Source organism: Stegastes partitus, unplaced genomic scaffold (genome assembly GCF_000690725.1).
Source record: "Stegastes partitus isolate 25-593 unplaced genomic scaffold, Stegastes_partitus-1.0.2 Scaffold2083, whole genome shotgun sequence".
In the NCBI taxonomy this organism is placed as follows: Eukaryota; Metazoa; Chordata; class Actinopteri; family Pomacentridae; genus Stegastes; species Stegastes partitus.
The window spans coordinates 9,662-22,914 of record NW_007579814.1 but is presented as its reverse complement, the minus strand read 5'-3'; the positions used below and the strand labels follow the sequence as shown (position 1 = coordinate 22,914).

Sequence of the window (13,253 nt, the reverse complement as noted above, 5' to 3'; positions counted from 1 at the left end):
TGGCCCATTGCGATACCACAGCAGACCATGGCTAGCTCGTTAGCGCTATTCTTATTTTGCCTGATGAATGATATGTCCCCTCTGTCGCATTGGCGACTCAGCGGCATTGATTTTGCAACTTGAAGGGTTCTTTAATCATGTTAGAATTGTAATAGAGTGCTCATTGTGTGCTTGAAGAGCACATGAGCATGAATGTATTCTCAAATCCGCATACAGTAGGGACAGCAATGCAAACACACTGAGAGCCACAAAGCGGATGTGCACTTTTTCTCAGTCTTAGCTTGTGGATAACCTAAAGCAGGGCGTGCGTTTAGAATTCCTCTCGCTTGTTTTCCCAGGCATCCTCAGGATTTACCTTGGCATAGCAGGAGGACATTTCTAACTTATCATTTGCATCAGGCTTCTTCAGGAACCATCTGGAAAAAAAATGTACGCTTGCAAAGCATACACACTGATACAGTGTATTTATCTTCCACTGACAACCACCTGTCTGCCACCATTCACACACTGAAGCTAGCCTTTAGCATTTAAGTAAAATCACTCTCTGCATCAGAACGTTACATAGCAGCTCATAGTCATTCCATTCACAGCGCAGTAATCCCAGAACAGGCTATGCCAAAAAAACAAGAGATAAATAAGTAATGAAATAGTGAGTGGAGAGAAAAACAACAGCAAAAATGGAAGACAATATGAGAACATTGTGTGAAAAAAGATGAAAGTGCTTGTGCATCTTATCTGTGAACAGTTTTTACCCCTCTGTCTCCTTTCAATTAAAGATATAGTCCTGGTCTGGTCTCAGGAGGATGCCACTTTCAGCGTGGTCTTGCACCATCTGATTGCTATGTTTATGCAAATGCATTTTTCCCCCCCTGTCATCTTATTTTTCATGTCCTAATATAGTGTCTGCAGAGTTGCCTTTTCTGACTACATTCAGGAGAAGCGCCACGTACACGTCACAACACTTTTGAGCGTCGCCTTCGCTTCCATGATGTTGCAGAGCCTGATGCGTTCAGGACAAAGCAGTTCTGATGACACAAGGTAAAGAGGTGTTGCTTCTATCAGATGCCGTATAACTATTTACAATGTTAAGATCACAACAAGGAAAATATACATGTAGCAGTTTCTTACCATCATAAAATTCTTTCAGTTTAATGTTTAGAGAAAAGGTTTACTCCATTTAAACCCTGTAACCAGCCCTCGTGTAATATTTATAGCCAACTTACTTCATACGCGGTGATTCATTTATAGTGGAATGATTATAGAGATGGTTTCAGTTTGTTTTCAGTTTTGTGAATCTGAAATACCTTATCAGGAAATTTGATTCACATATTCCTGCCTTTTCCTGCAGCAGATCAAAATATCTCATCATATACTTTATGATTTTGCTCAGACATTAACAATTCAACAAGGATGAAGCCTACGACTGCGTGTGATCCCCTTCCTTTCCCACTTTGAAGTTAACTTTTTTAAAATTATTATTATCTAATTTATTTTTTATATAAATTCTACCTACAATAAGTTAATTTACCACACATTAATACCCTACTTGGGATGAATAATCACTTTGGTGATTCTCTGAGCACCATTTACTTTAGTTAAAATGAGTTAAACAGTTTAGTTTATGACCAAATAACTGCGAATCCCCGCCAGCCTCAGTTGTACTGTGTTAATTTAATGAAAATTAGAAAATGCTGTGCGAAAATGGTGAAGATGATAATTATTATGCTTTTAAAACACCGACATATTAACGATGTTGCATGCTGACATTAGTTTTTTTTACTACAGCCTCATGAGTAATTTGTCATTTCCACATTTCCAGCTTTGTCAAGCCCTTAATTGGATCGTGTTTTAATGTTTTAACTGATGCATTTTCAATAATGACACGCGATGAAAAAAAGCCACTAGATATATACAAAGTTCTTAATATCGGCTTGTTTAAATTGAATTAGTATAATCCATTGCATTTAGCACAAAGTCTAAAGAAAAATATCAGAATTGACAAGTGTTATCTTCTCAAAGTTCACTCAAAATGACCCAATTTGGCTCTTATAAGAAACAAAGGGCACTCTGCACTCTGAGTGTTAGTGCTAAAACAATCATAAGGGGAGGATGAAAAACCACAAGGAGCCACTTTACATCTCATACACCAGCCAAAGAGTCCATTTTGTACTGGCACAGTTATTGCAAATTGCAAATTGACAAAGGATATAATAAAGACACCAACTGAAAAAGAAACATTTTCATACACGAGGCGGAAATCATCACATTTATTCAAAAGTGACACATCTCAGGACACATTTCAATTAACATGCTGCTGCTCTTATTTGCGATGAGTGACTGTGATATAAAGCTAATGAAGAGTGTCAATTTGAACTGTGAACCCGGGAGAATTTCGCCGGAGAACACAGACGGTATGATGGTGTGAAGTTGAATGAGGTGTGAAACCAAGTGAAAGGATTTTGAAGTTCTGAAGATACAGAGATCATAAGAAAAGGAAAAGAAGATAATGACGATTTACAAAGAGCTGACAATGAGGTTGTCACATACAGACAAAAAGGATATTGGATGACAAGTATCCTGTTGTGATACTTGTTTGATTTTGCGAGCGAATGCTTTTTTCCTTTTGATTGATATTAACGTGGTATGTTAACACTGCACCCTGCATTGTTTTCTTTTATAGAACAGAGGCGCTGCGGAGATAGGCTGAGCCACAGAAAGCATCCTAAAGGTTATTTTACTCTTCTTGTTATAACACAAAGGCAGAGAATCCAAATGGCTCAGTAATTAAAATGTCATTAATTTGTGGTCTCTTATCAGACCGCACAGACAGCTCTTAATGCAGGCCTGCGAGGAAGATAGAGCTCACATATTCCCGGACAGCACCACATGCTGCTACCGTTCGAACATCAGCTATCTCAATAATGGGATATATGCGGCCGCAGCAGCCTGCGCCGCATTTTGACAATTAGCCAATTACATTTCTGGTGCGCAATAGTGGGACTGGTTTTGCAGAAATAGTCGTCTGGTATAGATATCTCATTAAAGAAGCAAATTAGGTTTCATGATCGCGAGCTGTGATGATTCTTGGGTCCTTTCATTTCACACCATAGACGCATGTTGACACTTGAACATGCAACTGGGTGAAATCCAACATATAATCATGCACATGCACATATATCTCCTATCAGATGCATATTAAGTGGGACAAGCCGGCGTGCTCGTTTCCAGGATGCCATTTTCACATTGCTTAATTAATGAAAATGCAACCTGATTATTGTCTCTTAATAACTTCATACATGTAATTCAAAATAATACAGATCCACCGCTAATGAGGTTTATTTAAGTTCCTATTCCAAAGCACACAGTTTGACAGTTGGCACGTCTGCCTTTCATGCCACTTGCATCCATTTCAACCCCCAGATGATGATGACATGTTTTCATATTGTTCTCTCTGCCTTGTGTGAAATGAAAATATCTGAGCGCAGCATCGGTACTGTTGGCATGCAGCCCGTAGCACCAGAAAAGACAACAAGATATATTATTAAGAGTAACAGACTGGTACTGTGATATTATGGGCTGCATGTCTATTGTGTTGAAGCTGCACTCAGAATCTCCTTGTGTTGTTTTTCTGACTGTAATTTTTTTTTTCTCTATTTTGCAGCCTCGTGTTCTGCAGCTGTATTAGCATTTAACTCTGCTTAAAGTGGCACGTATGAAATATATGAAGAGCTCATTTGCAAAAACAGAAGACTCCATCTTCGCAAACCTTCAGAGAACCCACTTTTTCATCGTCTACCTGAGATAATATCAATCAAACTTATCTCTTTTTTTGTCATTTCTACTGAGTCAAATCCACTCAGCTTCAGTTTGATTGATATTATCTCAAGCAAACAACAACAGCAAAAAGTTTTATGTTATCTGTTATTATATATTGCAAATAAACTCTTCATATTTTTTTTTTTATAAGTAAACATAATCTACAAATATATAACTGTAGCAGAAGTCGACAGGAAAATATGAGTTTTTGGGAAGCCTGGCTCAAGAAAAAGCAGCAACAGAATAATCATTATGACTGTATTTTGAGCACAAATACATAATAATAATATATTACAATCCTGATCTGATATGGTGTATTAGAAGACCGGGCAATAAAACTCAGGAGTACTCGAACTCAGAGGGAAACTATTAGATAATCAGTCTTGTTAGACAAATCAATTTAATCTGATGAATCTCCGCGATTGCTGCCATCTGTCTGACCCCTGTAAAACCCGCTCACGCTTGATCCAAGGGCCTATTGCTGAGCCGAGCTGGCCGAATGTGCTGTGTTAGACACGGGGCTCACGATGTAGATCAAACAGGTTGAGCGATGACTGGATGCAGCTCGCCCGTCCTGGTAGCGGAACAACTGGCATCATCATTCCTGGTGATGTTTGAGCCCAAAGCCAGCCAAAAGAGGTCACGATAGGTGGCCTGACCTGAGCATGTGAGAACACAAGCGAGGACAGCTGCTCTGGACAGATGCGGCCATTTGGAGAGCAATAGCGAGTTTTAACCATCCGTGTTATTAGGCTGGGGTTGTCAAGGCAGCCCTCTGAGTGGATTCACTGCTCAGGCAGCTACCATATACTGTTTTCAAGCTCAGACAATACAGACCCAGTTGTTCTGCCCAAACAGGCTGCTTTATTAAAGCCATATCTACTCTGGTTTCTGTGTGGAGGCCCGAGACGAGTGTTGCACTGTTTTTGTCAGTGTTCTTCGTCCTCTGGCACTTATTCAAGAGATATGCGCTTTCCTGCAAATACCGATGCAAACAGATGCCACGATTGTACACGAGGGCATGTTATTGTCGCCAGAGGTCCAGTTACGTGTGTGTTCGTCTGGCATGTTTATGAATCCGTTTTGTTATTAGTTTAACACAACTCCCTTTGCATTTCAATTTAGTGCATGTTGCTTTATGTCACAATTTGTTAGTGGCATGACAAAGAACAAACAAACCACAAAATTAAACATAATTTAAGACCAATGTGTTTGTGAAGATCTACTCTACAAAACTGTATTTGAGCTGCAGTTGAAACAAATTAGTTTTTCAAGTACTTTCATTTAGCTTTCTGTTGTTTTTTTTTTATGGCAGTCGACTTTTTTGGATTTTGTCAACTTGAAATTTAATTTTGTCCTTTTAGACTTCTACTTGAATTTTTGCGAAAGTGCAAATTAGACGCTTCCTTTTTTGTTTCTTCATATTTTTCTGCTGTAACCTGACAGCTGCTTCCTTCAAGTGGGATTACTGAGAAAAGACAAAGAAAGATCGGTAAGTGTAATGACAAAATCTTACAAATTAAGTTTACAAAGGCAAATATTTAGAATAGAATAGAATAGAATAGAATAGAATAGAATAGAATAGAATAGAATAGAATAGAATAGAATGGTTTTATTGTCATCGTACACAACAAAATTAAAAGACAACTCTAGTGGTGTAAAATACAAGCATAAGAGACAAATAAGAATATATAAATATATTTACAAAAGGAGCCAGTAGGAAGTACATACAGTTTATTCTACCAGATGATGAGCTGGAAAATTGAAAACCTTAAGCTGCCTTTTCTTAAAATGAAGTTGCAGCAATGTGAACTCTTCATTAGAGGGGAATCACTTGACTTACATACATCTAACATAATCTAAACTTAATTCAATTATGTTTTACCAATTAAAATAATTCATTTCAGTTGGTCCCATCATTCTCTTTTTTCAGTGTACTGCAGTGTCACATATTAGCCGTTAGACTGAGAACACTATAAAACTGGGTCTCCACATCAGAGTGTCAGACATATCAGTGATGTATATTATTATCACTCCTCCTGAGCTGTTTGACTTCTGCTTCCTCTGATTCCGGTGTCACACCTATATGGGTACAATATTGTTTTTTTCTCAAATAACCCTTCAAGTCAGACTGAGTGTGCAGCTCGCTGTGTTAGAGAGCCACATCGGCTGATTCCCCAAGTTGATTTAGCTGTCATATCACATCTGCATCAGCAGCAGTGCTGCTGAATCCTATTTTGAAACCCCTCATTAGTGTTTCAGTGCGCTCTGATTGCTGATTGACCAGATTGAGATTGTAGGCATCAAAGCTATTTCCTCTTCCCAGTCACATCCTGCCCATATTCCCTTCTTCATCCTCCCCTGTCTCTCAAGATTTAAGGGTTTCTTAGGGTTTAGTTGAGGTCAGTCCTGATTGCTCTTTATTCAGGTCTGCTTTTCCAAACTCTCACTTGAAAATATATTCTTTTTGTGAACTTGTTTCTAAGAACAGTTAACTGTGAAACTCACAAATAAGCCAAAAACTAAACTCTTCTTTGAACTAACTCATGAGCACATGGAAAGGTAATTCAGAGACTCCATCGATCACGTCACAGACTAAAAAGAAAAGATGACTCAAACTGTACATTAGTAAAGCAGAAAATATATTTTCTGTACATTTAATACTTAAAAAAATTGTATTTTCTCTTTCTTTGTGGTCTGGGGTTTACAGTGTTAGCAATGAATGCATTATTTTCTCATATGTCTGTATCATATTTACTATTCCTGTCATTATAACAATCTACCTGCTGTTTACAGCCATGAATCAGCTTTTTAACCACAGAATGAGGCTCATGTATCCTGCAAGCACATTGTAGCTCCTTTTAGTTTTCTGAATTCAGTTTCAGCACTGCATATATTTCATGCAATGCAACTTGTGCAACAGCAGAGATGAGATCGGTGGTTATTCCTTTTCATTTCCTCTTCATATCTTTTTTTTTTTTTCTCTTTCTTGATGTGGATTTCAAGTCACAATTTTTCACTCTTGATAAAACTACTGAGTCGCTCCCTATGTTTTGGCGTTAAGTTTTAATGACATGCAGCATTCATTGGCAGAGATGAGAGGGCGGTTGGTTTGAAAGGCTCTCTGAAGTGTAACGCTGCACCCAAATGGCTCATTGGGCTTTCATGCCAATTTGGTATGATCTCTGCCATCTCAAAATGTAAATAAAAAAGCTTATGCAAATGGGAAGGATTTTATATTTCTGCAAGGATTTAAATGTTTGTTTACTCATATGACTCCCTCTGAGAATATGTGTGGTTTTTATGTGCTGCTTTAAAAAAAAAACAAAACAACATATGAATATGCAGATGGTCCTATCTTATTTTTGCATTTGATGACAGGTTTTGATTATTTTTTGGGCATAAATGCAAATGAAACATTAAGTAAAACACTCAGATATAATTTAAGAAGAGATAGAGACAGGAACATGTCATGAGTTTTCTTTTTTCTCTCTTTAGGATGTGTTGCAATCGTGACTGGGAATGAATCACAAAAGAAAAGAAAAACTGTAGGCAAAGAAAACAGACGTTTTTTAACAGTAACTTCTAGGAGAAAGTCAGCCTTCAAAAACTAATTTCACAAGTTTTGCATTATCACAGTCCCACTTTATTGGACTTCATGTGAAACCACAACATATTTCATGTTGCTTATCAGTTCTATGTTACAAACAACCCTTTGTTCCTTTGATTCTCGACATTTAAACAAACTACCAAACTACCTGACATTGCAGTGTTCCACTGAGTTAGGTTGGGAAAACTCACTTGTTCAGCTGTACAACTTTGTGTTATCGGTAAATAAGGCGGTGCATCCATCACGGTGACCCGGGGATTCAATCTGTTTCGAGTTAAAATGTCCTTGAGGGTCTGATCATGAATGAGATAGTATGTTTACCCTCTAGATAACAATACCACCCTTCAAATATCCTACAACGCTCTGCTTCTCTCTGATGTCGGCGGACGGGCGCAACGTGGCACATTTACAAAAGAAAGCGCTTCCGTAGTCAAATCTGACTGTGTTCACACCTCCTGCAGCTCTGACGGCGTCCACGACATTTGGATAAGTTAAGCCTGTCGGCGGAAAGAAGCAACGTATGGGATGAAATGCGGAAAAGAACATTCGAGCCTGCTGCTGAACAATAAGTAAACAAAACTGACTTCTAAACAATATGTGTGAAGAATAAATAACTGACACAGATGTCTATCTATCTATCTATCTATCTATCTATCTATCTATCTGTTTGTAGATTTTGACTACACAACCATTTTAAGCGAGTCAGTTCATTTAAGTTAGTACAGAATCAGCTCCAGCAGTGTATTATCATAAATCTTTCGCTCTTTGACCACAGAGGCTAAAAAGTTCAAGAAAACTTGTGCTTTTTGAAAAGTAAATTATCACTTAATGTTACATGACTTCTCATTAGTGTTCGGGTGAAAGCTAAATAATAGTTTTTAATAGTTTCTTAAAGAAGTTATTGCCAAATCTTATATTTGTATATCTGTTTTACACAAAAATATTAATGGTAATAGGCCAATTAAAAAGAGGCTGGATTTGTTTTAGTTTTTATTTTTAGACTTTTTTTTAAGATTATTTATCCTATAAATGCTGATTAATAGATACAGAATATTATACGTTGTGGGTTCTGTTGGTTTCAATGCCAATAAATTAATTAAAAATAAACAGGGGACACTCCCGTAACTAAAAGATACAAGGGGCCGATGTACAGCTGTAGAAGCAACGCAGCCGAATGCGTTCAGAGCATCCCGTATCACTGCAGATACAAATATCTGAACCACACCATCACTGCCTTGAGGGAGTTTGTTTGTATTATTTGATTCTAATTGGATCCACAGAGGATCGAGAGAAGCATGCACATTTGAACCACCAGACATGAAAAAAAATAAAATAAAATTCAAACATGTCTCGCAAGCCCACAGGCGACAAGATAAGCAAGATAAGCGGCTTCATAAAATGTTCCAAAACTACTAACATTTATTCAAAAGTCCCAAACTCCAAAGGTCACTTATGGCAAAGTTATGGATCGCTGCGTGTGGCCTTGAAAGTGTTTCTCTCCTCAGAGCGACAAGTGATGAGGTGGGAAAAAAAAATAACTAATTAGATTTTTAAGACTTTTTCTCAATATCATGCCCTCGATATCCCCTCTGATGAAAGTAACTTTTATAAAAGTAGAACCAGTGCTTATGAGAAAACGGTTGTTTCAACAGGGTAGCTTGAAAAAAATAAAGTTTTTGGCGTAGAGGTAAAGTGGCATCAAAACTGATGCCATAAAGAGTTTATCAGTTAGCAAGTTGTTCTAAGCAGCTCTTGTGTGGATTTCAGCTGCTTCAGCTTCTGCAGGCGATGATGTTGGGGCTCTGAGGGGGCCTTGAAGGATTTGTTCTCATTTTTTGGGTGTGCTGCAAAATAAATTACTGGGACTGATCAGGCATCCTAATAGTAGATAACTGTCATAAGGCAGAAGTGATGGGTTTTTATCATTGTATTGGTTTGCAGTGTTTATGCATTTATATTTATTTATGCATGATTTTACTTATTTTAACTTTTTATGCCTTGGGTTTTATTCTGTTTTTATTGTGCTTTACATTTGATGTTTTTATGTGCGTGCATGCAATACTGTGTTGACACACTTCTAGCCTTAATTGGACTTAATGAGGAATAATCTGCACGTGTGGTCGAGCTGATGGACAAGCACAACCAGCCACTAAGGGGAAGGAGAGGAGAACTCGCGGCCAATCCGTGGCTGGGGGGAGGGCGCAGCGGCAGAAACACAGGAAGGAAAGACCCCACAGCACAGGAAGTGGAGGTGAGCGCGTGGCAGCAGAGACACACCTGCTCGGCAGTGTGGCAGCGATGGAGGTGAGAGGACCAGCCGAGACGGACGAGGAGTTTCCCCCAGACGGTGTAACCGGGTTCTAAAGACTAACCAGCCAACGCCTGTTTCCTCCGGCCTGGGTCGCCAGTTTCGCTAGCGACCCGGGAAAACCGTGAGTAGTTTTTATCGATTCATTGGCGGCCTGTATGTGTCCGGAGGTGCTAACAGGTGCTAGCTAAACCGCGCTCGTAATTGTGGACCGATGCTCGCCAGTTGCCGTTTGTGTTCATAGAGGGCTGGGCCGGAGCCAAACACGTGGACTGTGGTGTGGCGCCAGGACTCCAGGAGCTGGGTGGACTGCGTGAAAGAAGACTGCTAGGGCCTTGGCTGACTGTGGGTTGGGCGAAGGAAATATTAATTGTTTTATTAAATGCCTTTTATTGTGATCCTTTGTTATTTTAAAACTCTGCTCTTCTTGATTTTAAGAACCTGTTTGAGTCCTAGGCTCTCTCCTAGGTGGCGTTGTCGTTTTTAGTTTTAAAATATTATCAGTTTATAATATATTTAATTATAAATTCTGGTTTTATTGTTTTTAGTTGTTTTAAGCCCTAGGCCCCTGGTTTTTTTTACATAACAATCTAAGCAGCTGAGGAGCCCAGCACCTACTGCCTGTCAGCGTCCGTCAACCCTGTACATATCTATGAAGGAATGCATTTTATGCCCACCAGATGTTCAGTGACATCGAATATAATATATGAGCTATTTAAATTAATGTTATGTAACAGAAAATGCTAATTCTGACCTTCAACGAGTCATTGCAGTTGAAAATTGTGGCAAATCGTAGTTTTAAAAAGCATTTTCAACTTATTGCAATGTATTGTCAAACTAACACGTCTCTTGTGATTGTATATGCATTTTTGTTCAGAGAAGGTCCAAAATAAACAGGTTTGACTCTTAAAAACTGACAGAAAAGTTGACAGAGCAGTGTGAAATACTTACCTAGAGAAATGTCTGGGTCTCCAGGGACTACTTGCCCTGATTCTAAAGCTTCACTGTGTTCTCAAATCTTCAGGCATTACCCACGGTACAGAGTATTTTAGAGCTTATTCCTGCTCAGGCTTGTTGTTAAAGAGGCGACTCTCACAGCTCCTGGACTCTCACGTTCCTCTTGACATGGAGTTGAGGCTCCGTGGAGCTTCGCTCATGTATCTTTTATAGGCTCTGCTGCCAAGTTCTTGTCACCTCCATCATCCAATCACGCCATCACTGAGGGACAAGGACCTCATCTCCAGATGGAACAACTTTTGACTCTTCTCTCCCTCATCATTTCCTTCACAAGGCTTTGATCCCTCATCACTGAGTCCCTTTACTACCTTGTTTACTTCATTTCTTCATTAACCCTGGATAATGATCAACCCGGCAAATTGAATATATTACATTTAAATCATAACAGAGCTGTGCATGATAATGATACTAAAAGACAATACCAGCAGCATCTAACACTGACGGTGTTTGTTAGAGGAAAACAAACAGGAAGTCTGTGTGGACAGCTGTGTTAAACTCATCTGTCATCAGTCTGTCCACTGAGATGCTTCATTTCTTTCTATGTAGATATTTATTTAAAATCTTGAACTCAGACACTGTAACCTTCTGCAAAAACAACAAAAGGGATTTTGTGTTAATTTTTTTTGCCCCTTTGGGATAACACAACAAGCTGTTTACTAGCACTTAGATAAAACCACCATATGAAGTTGAGGCTGTGTGATGTGCAACACTGGCACATATCTGAGAATCAACAGTCTGATACTAACTTTCCTTTTAGCTCTGTTTCGGTGTCCACCAACTTCTAAAAGGGAGTGTTTGAGTCCAGCTGCCAAATGCTCCAACATGGTTCCGATTCAGCTGCTAAATTTGTTTAGTTTGGCTCATAAGGACCAGGGGTTGACTGGAGAGTTGTCCTAAAGTGGAGCTCTTGTCCATTGAGGTAGGGTGTGTGTGTGTGGGAGGGATGGATGGTTTCTATTCTGTCACTAAAAACTATTCCCAATGAAAACTGAAGACTCTGTGGATGTGGATTGTCAGTTACACTGTTTGTAACTGTTACTAATGCTGAACCACAAAACCCATCCTTATTTATATAGCTATAAAAAGGCATTTTTCCAATTTATTTTTTAATGAAATCAAAAGTTTACTATTTATTTATTTGCACTTTGGTTGAAGTGGCTCTTCAAATGTATTTGAGGGAGAAAAAAAATTATGTGTATTGAATTTGTGGTACAATAATGGACATGTTTGGTGCAGGCGTAGTTCAGTAAATTGTGTTTTCAGTATGAGGCCTGCAGTCTCTTGCCTTATTTAATAGTGCCTCTCCTTCAAACATTGTTGTATTTAATGAGCTGAAAAATGAAAGGTCCCTGTGACAATATACTTGCCATAGCAGAAATTACTTTGATTCTCCAGAAGAAGTAATATTTGTCAAATATCTTTGTACAAACACCTTTGATGGTCCTGGACTCATCCTGAGCACAGCAGTTATTCCCAATAATTTCACTGTATAGCAGCTCACTGTTTTTTTTCTTTTTAGAGAAACTTTGAGTTTCTAAGGTTCCTGCAATATAATAGTTTTAATAAGGTCAAAGAAAAGAAGACTTTGTACATTTGTTTGGTCAGCACGACATGATTTTAAACAGGAAGTGTGAGACGGTGCCGTGATGCTGGAGGAGACAGGTGTGATTTAGATGTCAGGAAGATGAGCTCAGGTGGGCCCTGACCCACTTTAACCCCCGACGCCTGCAGAGAGCAGTCACACTGAACCAAAACAAAGTTGTGGGTCATTAAACCGAAACAATTAGTTAGACGGTGCTAAAACTCTCTGTAGAGCCGAGGGGAAGCTGTGGCGCCATCATTTTCTGTCCGCTCGACGCTACAAGTGACCCCTTAAAAAAATCATACATATTCATATTTATTTGATCCATAATTAACATTAAATATGCATTAATGCAACTTTAACTTCAGGGAGCACTCATTTACAACACACTGCTTTATCCACAGACCATGTACTGTGTTTTCAAATGTGGAAACATCACACATGATTTGTTAAACTAAAGACAAATAGTATTAACCAGTGCTAACAGCTAATTATTACTTTAGCCCTTAAGAATATATTGACCCTGTGCTCATACTGCCACAGTGAAATAATAATAAATGTAGAGGACATCAGGGAACACACACAGTCGGAATTCGCTTGCAGACAAGCACCTCAACGAAAAGGTAATATACAATAAGTCTTGTGAGTTAGAGCCCAGATCCTACCCAAGATGCCTCTAAGATGTCCTTGTGATACCTATAGGATTTTGACTTTTGTTTTTGCTTGCGTGTTCTGTTCTCGCAGTTCTGTTTTATCAATCTCACTCCGCCGCGCTGCATCGGGAGGCATTCAAGCTGACCTTAATAATACAGGACAACGTATTGTTCGATGCTTTGAGGAGCTTATTAGTGGCAATTTTCTGTCCCTCTTGAATGTTCTACAGGTACAATAACAGAACCAAAAATAGCCTTTGCATCAGT

General features: G+C 38.8%; 1 long non-coding RNA gene across 1 annotated transcript; it reads left to right on the top strand.

The window, feature by feature from the left end:
• Positions 1-9,800: 9,800 nt before the first annotated feature.
• LOC103373856 (uncharacterized) lies at positions 9,801-10,658 on the top strand. Its single transcript, XR_521093.1, has 2 exons — positions 9,801-9,858; positions 9,979-10,658. It is a non-coding gene; the product is annotated as an uncharacterized LOC103373856 (long non-coding RNA).
• Positions 10,659-13,253: the final 2,595 nt, after the last annotated feature.